The sequence below is a fragment of the Euprymna scolopes genome, chromosome 11, assembly GCF_053919585.1.
Source record: "Euprymna scolopes isolate OS-2025 chromosome 11, ASM5391958v1, whole genome shotgun sequence".
In the NCBI taxonomy this organism is placed as follows: domain Eukaryota; kingdom Metazoa; phylum Mollusca; class Cephalopoda; order Sepiida; family Sepiolidae; genus Euprymna; species Euprymna scolopes.
In genome coordinates, this window is record NC_136492.1 from 23,549,733 (window position 1) to 23,558,644 (window position 8,912).

At 35.9% G+C, this 8,912-nt stretch overlaps 1 long non-coding RNA gene across 1 annotated transcript in view; it reads left to right on the top strand.

The window, feature by feature from the left end:
- The first annotated feature begins 902 nt into the window (after positions 1 to 902).
- Positions 903 to 8,912, top strand: part of LOC145288229 (uncharacterized) — a 17,356-nt gene continuing 9,346 nt past the window's right edge. The window contains exon 1 of the long non-coding RNA XR_013869267.1: positions 903 to 970. This is a non-coding gene — a long non-coding RNA (uncharacterized LOC145288229). The remainder of the gene's footprint in view (positions 971 to 8,912) is intronic.

An 8,912-nucleotide genomic window follows, 5' to 3' on the forward strand; every position in this document is an offset into this window, starting at 1 on the left:
ATTCCACAGGCGTGCAGTTCTAAGAAAGAAGCTTTGTTCATGGAATCTACGTTTAGGTTTAGGCACAGATAAAGAGTGGGGGGAATTATTGATAGTGTTTACAGCTAGACGGGTGTTTCTTGTGAAAGTTTGGCGAGGGGGGACCATAGATTGAAGCTCAGTCGAACACTTTCCATGAAAATAACGATACATCAGAGACAAACTCGCAACATCTCTTCTGTGAGATAGAGGTTGCAAGGAAGAGAAAATTTGTTTCTTTTTCTTTTTATTTTTTCAGTTGCTGCAATCCTATGTATACAGCATTATTTGTCGCAGTCGACCGTCGGTATAAGTATCGTTGACAATTTGCAGGAGTTAACATGTAACGACCGCGGCACGCTATTCTACGAATCCACGGTGGTACGTTGATTTCAAACGTTTAGATTCCAACAGAGGGCGTTGGTTGACAGTTGGTATTTATTTCTCTCCTACCTCGAGAAATGTGGCACTAGGTTTGGAAAATGGGATTGAAGAGTCAGAGCCCCCGAGGAGAGGTACTCTGATCCACAAAATGTGCCTGGGCAGCTCCACCGACATTTCCAATTGGGGTGTCTCAGGCAATTAGCCATAAACTAAACCTTTCCCAAAGAAAGAAGAAACAATCTAGAATGGTTGACTCTCTAGAACTGTAAGAGACCAACCTTTGCACCGTAATTAACAGAGAATTGGTCATTACAAGAGTGGTCTAATCTTTGTTGATTTTGGCGCTGACGTAAAACTCTCTGCGTGTTTTTTTGACTGGTTAGTTGACAGTTATGGAGATTAAGACGTGAAGTACGATCATATAATCTTGTTTGTGACGTCGTAACATTTATAGCAGGCGCGAAATCTTATTATTTTTCCAGTCTTTTCTTCTTTATTTCTTTTCCTTTTCTTTTCTGTTACTGCAGTTCTAAGTATGCGGTATTATTTGTCGCAGTCGACCGTCGGTGTAAGTATCGTTGACAATTTGCAGGAAATTTTTTCATCTGTATTTTTCTTTTCAATGTCAAATATCTAAGCCTGATATAATCCTGCGGGAAACACGATATTTACATAATTGTTCAGTACTTATAAAAAGAAAAAAAACAAACAAACAAACAAACAAACAAACAAACAAACAAGCAAATAAAAAGATATACTACGCAAGAAAAAACAAACAAACCCATTCTTGCTTGTTTTAAATAATTAATTATGGCGCATGCGTGTGGAAATAGTTTTATTCTCACGAGGTTAAAATGTATATATTTGTCTAGAAGAATACCAGTCCCAGGACGAGTAACATTAATTTATAATTATAACAGAACAGCTTAACATCGCTTATATGTCACTTTACAAAGATGTAAGTCAACATTTAAAGCTGCTAAAGCTTATGTCTAGAATCCTTATACCAAGTTTTGTGAAACTCCATTATATGATTTTGATTCGAGAAGATGTCTAAAATGTAAGGGTTAGAAGCAACAGAAAGTAAGAGAGTAGATATCCCTATGTTTTTTTAACTAAAATAATTGAAGACCTACAAAGACGGGAGAGGTACTATTAAAACGAGTGACTATTTGTGTTCTCCAGAATTTATTTTTCTACAAAGTCAACAGTATTTTCAATTCATTTTTCCTAGGCGTTCACTGACATATCTCTGCTTCTGACACACATCCCTGACAGGGCTAGTTTTCTTAGAATCCCACACCGTCAATATCTGCAACAGAAAGATGAAAGTTTCAGGTCATGAATGCAAGAGTTCAGTCATCATAACAATGCAATTTGCAATTCCCTCTGATCAATTCGGGCGGAATAAAAATTGTAATTCGTATCTAATGACTATGGATCAAATTTAATGCAAATCTGAAATATTTGAATGTCTAAATGGGAGACAGTACGCATATGTACTTTAAAAACCAAATACGAGTTTTACTAAATATGTACGACTAAAAATAATGCACGATCATTGTACGACTAAATAGCCACTACTGCTGATTAAAGCAACTTCGACGCAGGCAATCGACTGTATTCATCAGCGTAAAATATCGTAGAACAATCTTGTAATAAAGAATAAAATGAATTACTCAGAAGTTTCAAGAGATTTTTGGCAAATATTTTGTTTTACGTCCATATCTATAAAGAAAACTCCTGATTTTTATTAAATGTTCCCTCTTACATGAATGATATACTAAGTCCTTCAGCGCAAAAAATGTCATTAAAGCAAACAATAACACGACTTAGTCACAGCCGTGATTATTTTTGATAAGTTCTTAAAGATTGAGACTTTTTTCAACCCACTGTGCCATTTTTTTAAAAAAACTTTGTAAAATAAATAAATAAATAAATAAACAAGTTTATTTCTTTATTATTGAAGCAGAAACAAAACGAATTTAGTCAGTCACAACTTTCAGCCGAGAGTTTTTTTGTTTTTTTTTAAATTTAATTCTGCAAGTGTTCTTTTTTTTTTTTTTTTTTTTTTTTTAATTGAATTCCGTAACACAATAGTAATGTAACACTAGAAATTTTTTTTTAAAAAGTAGAATAAATCCCTGAAGATTAAAGCAATATTTCCAATCCCGTGTGCCTCTTGTAAGGAACTAGTTTTCCCCACATTTAAAACATTAGTGTCTAAATGCTCTCATGGGGAGGAAAGTAAATATTTCAAAAAGATATTTTCATCTTTTTTTTTTTTTTTTAAATATTGTATAAAGTTCAATTTTATGATAACGCGACTCTGATTCATCCCCCCCCCCCAAAAGAAGCCAATGTTCACGGTTTGCCCACCCTGCAAAGAGCGTTTATTCGAAAGTCGTGAGGAGGTTGAAAATAGGAAAATGCATTTCGGAATTTTAAAAACAGCTTTCAGAATAAACATCCCTAACTTCCTTATGTTAAGAACGGCTTTCGGAATAAACACCCTTTGCAGGTTGGACAAGCAGCACACATTGCCCCCTCACCCAAAAAGCAAAGGAAATCATTTTTAACGTTTTCTCAGACATTTTTTTTAATTTATATTATCAACTACTACTAGTTTAAAAAATTTTTTTTAATTAATTAAACTGGAGTAAAAAGGTTAAAACTAAATCTTAAATAAACCGAAGTGCCTTTTTTTCTTTAACTTTGATTTTTTTTTAAAACAAACTATACTCTAAAACTTTGAAACGAAAATTTATAACAAATTTTGAAATATCTCGCAACACAAATAGTTTTATATATATATTATTCCTTAATTGGAATTCATTTTTGAGATGAGCATTATATATATTAATTTATTTTTATTTCGGACTATTAGTTTCATCTTTATTAGTTGTTGTTTTTTGATCTTTTATTGGTTTTTGTTTATTCACCACGTTTCAGCCAACTATTCCTCTGGCCTTCGTCAGGTGGTAACCGCGACGGATAGGAACTTCGAATCTCCACCTGACGAAGGCCAGAGGAATAGTTGGCCGAAACGTTGTGAATAAACAAAAACCAATGAAAGATAAAAAAAACAACAACTAATAAAGATGAGACTAATAGTCCGAAATAAAAATAAATTAATACAAATAGTTTTATTTCGATTTTGTTTACTTTCTGGCTTAAGAGAGAATATTAAAAAAAAAAAAAAAAAAAAAAAATAAATAAAAAAAACGGAATAAAAGTAGCACACAGAGTTGGAAAAAATAATATTTAAAATAGCATTGTGAATACTTTTTATATGAATGCAAAAAATAATCTCTCGATTTAAATTTGTGAGTAAATTTATTTTATTGTTTATTTTTACGACATTTTGCGCTGACAAACCCAGTATTAAGTTCGTGTAAAAGTTGCTTTAATAGTAAAACAGCATCAGGAGCAAATAATCGTACATAATTAGTCGTACAATTTTACTAAACCCCCTTATGTACGATCAAAATCCGGTACGGCTAATTGTCCGATTCGGCTGCGGCTGATTCAAGCAACTTTACACGTTATTTCTATATGACAAACAACAGGAGCAGTCAGTCGTACAATGATCGGGAATAATTTGAACGTACATATTTAGTAAAACCATTACAATTAATAAAAAAAATCCTGAAATTTGAGAAATTTTTATTATTCAGCAGGAGGAGCCTAAAATACGCTTAAATATATTTTAATTCATGCAAATTTTGTATTTATAATTACAGAGCCAATTCTCTATGGAATATTATAATGTAACTAATATATGGTGCTGATTTCAAAAGACTAAAGAAATGAGTTGGGCGTCATCAACTAGCATCAGAGCCAAAACATTTAGCACTTCAACTGCTTTCCCTATTCTTTGAGTTATCGACAGATAGATGAAGGTTTAAAAATACACAACCTCAAGCTAAGGATGTATTTGCGTACGCGCAAAAGTAATGGAAACATATGTACGGATGTACGCGTTATTCATTTATCATCTATGATCACAATTCCCTTTTAATTTCAGTGTTATGTGACTAGTAGTTTAAGAGTTTATCGGTTAAATATTTAAACACGGACAAACACATATGCATACGTAGATGTACTGTTTTATATTGGCGTTTAATGCTAAAAAATAGAAGGTATCTGACGCGTATTTAGCAACAGCAGCAGCCGCTGCATAACACATGTGCAAATGACCAAGCAGGTGCGCAGACTGATGTCACAGCGAAGAAAGAAAAGAGAAAGAAAAGCGAAAGAAAGGCGCCAAGTGGCGAGGACCGAAATAGTATGTATTTGCATGAGATGGCCATGTGGCTAATAGTGGCGTAAGAGACTTTTAAGCATGTGTCGAAACAGCAGGGTTTTGTTAACTATATAACGAACTAACAGACTTTTAAAACAGGATGCAATACGTTAGTATAGAAAGTACCACGGATGAATGGCATTTATTTCGACTGAAAAAGCTGAGTCGAATGTTTTTGCTTTTTTTTTTTCTTATTTTGTGACTGTCTCTGCATGCAATGTGTAGGTCCGAGTTAACATGTAACGACCGCGGCACGCTATTCTACGAATCCACGGTGGTACGTTGATTTCAAACGTTTAGATTCCAACAGAGGGCGTTGGTTGACAGTTGGTATTTATTTCTCTCCTACCTCGAGAAATGTGACACTAGGTTTGGAAAATGGGATTGAAGTGTCAGAGCCCCCGAGGAGAGGTACTCTGATCCACAAAATGTGCCTGGGCAGCTCCATCGACATTTCCAATTGGGGTGTCTCAGGCAATTAGCCATAAACTAAACCTTTCCCAAAGAAAGAAGAAACAATCTAGGATGGTTGACTCCCTAGAACTGTAAGAGACCAACCTTTGCACCGTAATTAACAGAGAATAGGTCATTACAAGATTGGTCTAATCTTTGTTGATTTTGGCGCTGACGTAAAACTCTCTGCGTGTTTTTTTGACTGGTTAGTTGACAGTTATGGAGATTAAGACGTGAAGTACGATCATATAATCTTGTTTGTGACGTCGTAACATTTATAGCAGGCGCGAAATCTTATTATTTTTCCAGTCTTTTCTTCTTTATTTCTTTTCCTTTTCTTTTCTGTTACTGCAATTCTAAGTATGCGGCATTATTTGTCGCAGTCGACCGTCGGTGTAAGTATCATTGACAATTTGCAGCAATTTTTTTCTTCTGTCCTTTTCTTCGTTTCAATGTACAAATATCTAAGTCTTATATAATCCTGCGGGAAACACGATATTTACATAATTGTTATAAAAGAAACAAAACAAAACAAAACAAAAGAAAGAAAGAAAGAAAAAAAAAACTTCTTGGTAGTTTTAAATGATTAGTTATGGCGCATGCGCGTGAAAATAGTTTTATTCTCACGAGGTTAAATGCATGTGGTTTCTCTCAAATAATACCAGTCCTAAGGCGGATAAAATCAATCAACATTTTTTACATTTTACATACGTATCAGCACTTATCAAGGCCAAGATGCCATTCGAGGATAAAGATTAAAGAGTGTACAGTAGAAAGTGGGCAATATAGTAATTGTTAGTAATGGAAATCGGTAAATTTGTTAACTTATATGGAACGGCTCATCAAAAACTTGTTTACGTTAGACTTGAAGACAACACTATTGTAGTCAGCTGGAAAGCAGGAAAACGGAAGACAATTCCATAGGCGTGCAGTTCTAAGAAAGAAGCTGTGTTCGTGGAATCTACGTTTAGGTTTAGGCACATTTAAAGAGTGGGGGAAATTGTTAATAGTGTTTTCTGCTAGACGGATGCTTCTTGTGAAAATTTGGCGAAAGGGGACCGTAGATTGGAGCTCAGTCGAACACTTACCATGAAAATAACGATAAAGCAAAGACAAACTCGCAACATCTCTTCTGCGAGAAAGAGGTTTCAGGGAAGAGAAAATTACATCCCCTACGAGGCTACGAAGTCTATTTTGAACTCTATCAAGGTAGGATAAGTCCTTTCTAGCAGCTCCTTTCCAGATGTGGCAGCAATACTCCATCCTTTGTTGATGATGTAAAGATATAAAACTTGGTTTTAGATGCATTAAAAGTAACCAGCCACTCCTTTCCCCATTGTACCACTTGCTCAAGATCAGAGGAGAGAGAATCGGAGAGAACTTGGTCGTTTACTGTCTTAGATGTGCTACCATAGATGGTAGTGTCATCAGCATAAATGTCTACGAATGATGTAAGGATGTGATTTTGAAGATCATTAATATGGACCAGGAAAAGATTTGGGCCCAGGTTCACCCTCTTTTTATCGCCCCCCCCCCAAAAAAAAACAAAAAGAAAAAAAAGCTGTGTTTAATATAATCGTCGTCGTCGTCCGATTTATCATATGCGAGAATTTCAGTTTCCTGTTCCCTCAGTGTTTGGATCGCAGATGGCTTCTCAGACCAATCTGAACATGGAATTTGCGTGAACAGAGAAAGCAAGCAATGCTATGCAAGGAGCGGGGTTCTTTAGATTTTTTCTTGCTGCCTCTTGATCTCCACCAGTCTTCTTCTTTCTGCCTCGTATACTTTGGTACCAAGTATGATGGATTGGCGCCACAGGCACCGATCCAGAGCTGTTGTTTTCCAGATGTGAAGATCAAATCCGGTGTTTTTTTTAGGGTAAACTAGTGTAGTAGTACTTCTTCTAATGCATTCATCCCCAAAAGACAGAAAGTATGTTCTGTTTGCTGTCTAGAAGAGGAAAAAGAAGCGGTAGACGTGCTTGGTTTTATGGGAAAGAGGGTGAGATTAACCGCGAGAATTCCCGAGATTTGAGAGGAATAAAAGACCGAACTCGAATGGATAGGCGACTGTGCTTTTGTTCAAGCAGAGAAAACGGTGAGAGGAGTGAAAAGTCCCTCCCTAAAGAAAGTTCCGGCTCGAAGTGAGAAAGAAAGTGAGGCTTAAGGACCCAGCAGATTTCAGCTACGAAAAGGAAAACTCTGACTTAAAAAAATCCCAATAGCCAGACGGACTGGCTATGAGACGTTAACAAACAAACAAACAAACAAACAAACAAACAAACAAACTAACTGTTTCCTTTTCCGGTTGTCCGTTGCAAAACCTTTTTCCCTGATATCGTTCGTCACCCTTACATGTTACTATAACAATATATTAACATTATGTTATACAGAGTGACCCCTCCCCCCCAAAAAAAACAGAGGACATTCAATTGTTTTGCTGAGCATTTTACAGTTAACGGAGAAAAAAAAAAAAAAAAAAAAGGCCAAAGACCCTAGCGTTTTGATGTGATGTTTTGAATATAATAAACTAGTTATGACCAAAGTTTGATCTCATTCGGACAAAAACACTAAGAAACGGGGCCCTAATTAGAGTGGGGGCCCGTTTTTTATGTGTCACCATGTACTAATTATTAGTAGTAATAACGCAGTTTTATAATTCAACGAAATTACGATTCCCAACAAGTTTTCTACGAAACTCTACATACGCTATAGAGGAACACAATGAAAAACATAGAGGAGAAGAATCAAAATGGCGGAAACTACGCGTGGACATCGGATCTATAAGGTTCATCGATGCAACAGCGATTACCTAACAATCATGACACAATCAACGTAAGATCTCCACATCTAGACGGCGACGGTGCGTGATATCGCAACGAAACATGAAACCTGCTAAAATCATCAAAGTGAAGGACGAGGCAAATAAAATCACATATATAAGTATTAGTAAGCATTTCTTTCTGCAACACAAAAACACGAAATAAGACTACGATAGTCGCTCCAAAAGTAATGCACCCTATTTTTTTTCACAAAAAAAAAAAAAAAAAAAAAATCAAGAGCTACGAAGACGGGAGTGGTACTATTTAAACGGACGACCGTTTGTGTTCCGCAATTTATTTTTCTACATAGTACCTACTATTGACAATACAGTTTTACCTATGATGAGGGTGATGGCTTTGATGGGTGTGTAGAGTGGGTTTTGTCATTCACATCTCTGTCGCACGTTTAAATCGATAGACACATTTCCTAACTGTGCTGGAATTAATTGCATCGACTTCGTAAACGTTCAACAGGCGGCGGTGAATTTTTCGTAACTGCATCGACTTCGTAAACGTTCAACAGGCGCCGGTGTAATTTTTCTGCATGGAGGAATTCAATGCCGTATTCTGACGCACGTACATGACAGGAATTGCTTTCTTAGATTCTCATTCTCTCATCTACAACAAAAAGATGAGAGTTTCAGGTTATCTATTATATAAATCTCACCTGTCTGTTTAAATGTATGTATGTATGTATGTATGTATGTCTGCCTACAACTTTCGACAGAGGCGACGAATTTCCATGAGATTGGCATCGTTTTGAAGCTCGACTCTTCGGACGACAAATGTAAAAAAAATTGGCTTAAAACATTAATTCCTTCACCCTAAACTGGGCACTTTTCTACAGGGAGGGTCCGCTTTATTTCGCCGATATTTTCGAAAGTTATCCCCTCTTTTCGATTGACTAGCCTTAATTTAAACCTTCGCCCT